This window comes from Podarcis filfolensis (assembly GCF_964270895.1).
Source record: "Podarcis filfolensis genome assembly, chromosome: 5".
Taxonomy (NCBI): domain Eukaryota; kingdom Metazoa; phylum Chordata; class Lepidosauria; order Squamata; family Lacertidae; genus Podarcis; species Podarcis filfolensis.
The window spans coordinates 81151334-81156855 of record NC_139608.1 but is presented as its reverse complement, the minus strand read 5'-3'; the positions used below and the strand labels follow the sequence as shown (position 1 = coordinate 81156855).

Here is a 5522-nt window from a genome sequence, read left to right as displayed (position 1 = left end):
TGGGAGTCAGTTCTGTAAGATGATAGGAGGGAAAGATCAGCTGAATGCCTTAATTGCAATTCTTTACAGTGCCAAGTCCAACCTTACCCATTAGGGATGCTCTGCGCACCACATGCCATTATTCTGCACCGTCTCCTGAGCATGATCCAGTGTTGCCACTGCCCCTTCCTCCTTACTTTTAAAAAGAGCACTCTGCAGCACCAACTCGTCTCAGAGCATTCACTGCCCCCTTTCTCATTACTTACCCAGCATGCTACAGATATCGCCTCTGGTAGACCGGCACTTTCAATCTTCTTGGCTACTGTCAGGTCCAGGGGATGAAGAAAAACAAGTTGTTGCTGCTGCTAGGCAACTGCAGAGCCCACAGCATCCAGCAACTTCCCATTGTTGATGATTGGAGGATGAGTCCTGAGGTTGCCTAGCAACAGCAATATGCTTCCCCCTGCTCAGGCAGGGCAAGGTGGCTGTTGTACAGAGAAAGAGCAGCAATCTCTTTGTAGGATCAATCAAGTCAAGAAATGCCAGTTGCTCTAGTTTCTATTATATGTATCTATTGTGGCCTTAGTCATGGTGCCTAAGTTCAGAAAATTGGGGGGGGGGCATCATAAAGTTTGAGGTCGAAGTTTGCTTCTCAACTAATTATGAGCAAAGACCAAACCCCAAGGAAGTTCAAGCGTAACTTGTAATCAGCTGGTGGATCCCACAACCCCCTTCCATTTCCGCTTGGCAATGGCAGCAGTCTAGACACCGAGGATTCTGGGAGATGTTGTTTTCTGGGTACCTGATGGCCATATTGAGGATTCATGTCCCTTGTGTCTCCGTATTTCCTTACACCCCGGGGCATTGCTGTTGTAGCAACATTCCAAACATCAGGGAAGGAGGGAAGAATGGAAGTCTCTCTGATACTGCTATTCCTGCTACTGCTAGGTAAGTTTTGGGAAAGGGAAGGGAGCAACAACAGGGCAGGGGACCACAGCCAGCTAGAAGGGGCATTTGGAAACCACTTGGTTGGATACTTGCATTGACAACGAAGCTCACAAAAATGATGGAGCATGAGATAATAAAACGACAGTCTCATCATTGTAAGTGCAACAGTATCCACATTTTAGAACAGGGTTTGGGGGCTTGTTTTCGAATTTTGGTGGGGAATAATTCATTTTAACAAAGTCAAGATGGAAGAACTTTGGCCATTGCCATTACATGATGAACACCAGATTCTGGGGTGAGGAAGCTCAGATTTAGGGGTCAAATGCAGCCCTCTGAAACTCTCTTTCCTCTGGACTCTCCTCAGCCACACCCCTGTCAGCAGCAGGTTAGCAAGAACTCACATGGCGTCAGTGAAGTTAACTCTTTATTCGAAGAAACAAGACAGCTCAGGCGGCCAGTCCTAGTGAGCACAGCAACGCTTCCTGGCAGAACTTAGAACAGCAATCGCGCATCTGAGAGGTGCCGGGAATGAGTTCTTGTGAGCTCCAGCTGAAAAAAATCCCCTATGGATAGCAGTAAAAACAACATCATATAAGCACCATTTGGGCCATTCTCTGTGTTCCCATTGGACCAAGTTCAGTGCCCTGGCTCGTACTTCTTCCTGGTTGGATGACATTGTGTATGGTTGTGACATTATACAGCCGATTGGATTTGACTGTTTGACACCACTGAGAGGCCAAGGAAGAGTGATTTAGCTAGGGTTGCCATATTTCAAACAGTGAAAATCCAGACAACTTTTTGGCCAAAGTTATTGACCTGGGCTGCTATACATCCAGTTTTTCCCAGACGTTTAACAGATTTCTACCCGGACACTGCTGTCAACCTGGACATATGGCAACCCTAAATTTCGCAGTGATGATGATGACGATGGTGATAACGTTTTAGCCAGGAATGCAAAAAAGAGTCCTCAAAAGGGGAAAAACTGTTCAGCATAAACAAAAATGTTTGCAAAAACAAATAAATCCTATTAGTAACTTTGACCCAACTCTAATTAGGACCAGCCAATGTGGCATGTAAATTTTCAAGTCATGCAGAACTTGTCCTCAGACTAGATCGTTGCTAGAATTTGAATTTCAAGTGAGTAAAAGCCAAACAAAAACAGCTCTCAGAAGTGGGAGGCTGCAGAAGCAGGAGTTAAAATGAAAGAGGCTTATGTTCCTTCTACCACATTTTTCCATTTTGAAACACACACACCTATAGAAGTACACTAACCTGGAAATTCTCTCAGGGCCTGATGAAAAGTTGAATTCCTGAACACCGGCAGAGTGATCATTTGTTCATAAATGCCAACAATGGCAATGCTGGTGCGTTCTGAAACAAAATAGTTGAGGTCTACTGTAACAATGCAATACATATCCCTTCCTAAAGGACATGTCCTCCCTCTCATCATTCTTATACACAAAACAAGAATTTTCTTCAACAGGACCTTTCACTTTACAACAAGAAACTGTCCCAGCAAAATAAGAAATACCCTGCATTCTCAGCCACTATTACTGTTGTTGATTATTGTCGTTCTCATTTCTGTCTCTCCCTTTGTGGTGAATATTCTCATGTCATTTCACCCAGTCAAATCAGGACCGCAATGCCTCAAGGACCGTCACTTCCCATATGAACCTACCCAGTTCCTGAGATCACCTTCTGAGGCCCTCCTTCGTGTGTCTCCTCCTCGAGAGGTCCGGAGGGTGGCAACACAAGAACAGGGCCTTCTCTGCAGTGGCTCCTTGTCTGTGGAATGCTCTCCCCAGGGAAGTTCGCCTGGTGCCTTCATTATACATCTTTAGGCGCCAAGCAAAAATGTTCCTTTTTATCCAGGCCTTTGGTTGATCTTATTGACAACCAACACCCTTTTAGAATTTTTTTTTGGGGGGGCGGGTTATTGGGTTACTGCTTTTGGTTTGATTTTATATGTCGCGGTCTTATTGTGAACCGCCCTGAGACCTCCGGGTATAGGGCAGTGTATAAGTCAAATAATAAATCAATAAATCAATATTAAAATAACAACAAGTGGACTGAAAATCTTTTATTGGTACAAACCGGCAGCCATAATTAAAAAATCACAACAAGAATTTAAATGGTTGTGAGAAACTACGAGCGTCGAACATTTTTGTGTGCTTTCAAGCGACACACAGCGGCTGATGTGTGGGTCTTTTTGGACCTGAAAGAGAGTAGGCTGAGGGTGTAATTGGGGGTATAATGGGGCATAACAGGTGGGGGTCCATATGCACACTCTTACGATGCGCACGGGGGCCAGGAACCCCCATGCAAATCAGGGGGTTGTCTGTATTTTAAAAATTTGGAAAGTAAGAAGGATCCTCACCCAGCACTGTAAAACAAAATACAAACAGAGTTGGTGCCAGGAGAGTCTCCATGGAGAAAGAAGCCCATGACACCCCTGACCATTAGGTCCAGTCATGACCGACTCTGGGGTTGCAGCGCTCATCTCGCTTTATTGGCCGAGGGAGCTGGCGTACAGCTTCCGGGTCATGTGGCCAGCATGACTAAGCCGCTTCTGGTGAACCAGAGCAGCGCACGGAAACGCCGTTTACCTTCCCGCCAGAGTGGTACCTATTTATCTACTCGCACCGGTGTGCTTTCAAACTGCTAGGTTGGCAGGAGCAGGGACTGAGCAACGGGAGCTCACCCCGTCACGGGGATTCGAACCGCCGACCTTCTGATCTACAAGTCCTGGGCTCTGTGGTTTAACCCACAGCGCCACCGGCGTCCCCACAGCCCATGACACAGTTTCCCCCAAAGTCCAGGAAAACACACATTGCAAAGCCCTAGGGCAAACTTTTGTTAGAGAAAAGTTGCTCTGGGAGTGGTGGAAGGGAAGGGCTTAACCCTTTCCCTGCACATTGCTTTTCTACTGCAGCAAAGGAAGGAGGCAAAAACGAATTTTGTTTGCATTTCATTGCGAAATGCAAACGTTGCGCTTTTCAAAACAGTATGTGATCTGAAACCCAGCCATCCTTTAAAATTTGCACCGCTCCTAATTTTGTGATGCAGTTCTCCAACCAAACAGAAAGTACAAAAAAAAGTTTGTATTTGGGGGAAATATGCATGAAGTCGCATTAAAACAGCATACAAAATGCATTATATCAGGGAAAATGGCTTGCATAAATTAGTCAAAACTGCATACAAAATGTATTTTATTAGGAGACATTTGTACTAAAATGTTGGTGGATTTTCACGAGAACAGGGGAAAAAATGCAGATTGCTGTGTAAATGTGGAAAACCGAATTTATGATTAGAAAAATCAGAAACTGAGAGAACCGTCTCTATCTGCAGCTCCCCTCCTTGCTTTTCTCCCTACAAGTTTCCGGAAGGACTTTTCTGTTTCTGAGGATAGACATATGTCTAGAGCAACTGGTGATGAAAGGGTTAAGCACACGCCTGCACACACACACACACACAAACACGCACACACGCACAAACACCCTGCTGCTTCTCTGCTTGAAACTGCTCCCCAGTGAGTGGCACCTGAACTGATTAAGAAAATATCTGAGCGCCAGGTGAGCTGCCTGGCAGGAGGGCTTGCAAATTTATTCTGGGTTCTGTTTGAGAAAGGCAACGTGGATTCCTCTTGTCTCCCTTTTCATGGTGAGCTCCGCAAAGCTATCCCTGGGAGGGGAACCAATATGCTGCTTCCATCATTGGGCTACGGGGCTGCCAGTCCAAACTCTGAGAAGCTCCTATACCTTTAAGAGCTGCTATTAAGTGCTATTTTCCCCATCACAGATATGCCCTGAGACACTGCTGCAACCATATAGCTTGCCATTTTGGTTCCTAGCCCCCATCTGAGGTGCTGGGAGGTGCTGTATTTGATTTGTGATATCTCCTTCATACATGCAGGTCCCCCACGATGTGTGTACAGTGGTACCTCGGGTTGCATACGCTTCAGGTTACATACGCTTCAGGTTACAGACTCCGTTAACCCAGAAATAGTGCTTCAGGTTAAGAACTTTGCATCAGGATGAGAACAGTAATCGTCCTCCAGCGGCGCAGCAGCAGCGGAAGGCCCCATTAGCTAAAGTGGTGCTTCAGGTTAAGAACAGTTTCAGGTTAAGAACGGACCTCTGGAACGAATTAAATACTTAACCTGAGGTACCACTGTATATGTGGGAACCTGTACTATGTTGATGTAGATCATGGGATGGGTGGGTGCCTCTTTGTACCAAGTGTGGTGTAGTGGTTAAGAGTGGTAGACTCGTAATCTGGGGAACCGGGTTCGCGTCTCCGCTCCTCCACACGCAGCTGCTGGGTGACCTTGGGCCAGTCACACTTCTTTGAAGTCTCTCAGCCTCACTCACCTCACACAGTGCTTGTTGTGGGGGAGGAAGGGAAAGGAGAATGTTAGCCGCTTTGAGACTCCTTCGGGTAGTGATAAAGCAGGATATCAAATCCAAACTCTTCTTCTACCCACTAGGATTTATCTTCCAGGAGAGAGGAAGTGTGGGGTGGAGGGTGGGGAGAGGCAGAGGGAATGGAAGGGGTTTCCTCCAATATTCAAGCCATGTTTCTTGTTGACTAAGGAT

General features: G+C 46.1%; 1 long non-coding RNA gene across 1 annotated transcript; it reads left to right on the top strand.

Moving 5' to 3' along the window:
* The first annotated feature begins 460 nt into the window (after positions 1-460).
* On the top strand, positions 461-1522 carry LOC310764020. The gene is made up of 2 exons (XR_014548981.1): positions 461-927; positions 1292-1522. It is a non-coding gene; the product is annotated as an uncharacterized lncRNA (long non-coding RNA).
* Positions 1523-5522: the final 4000 nt, after the last annotated feature.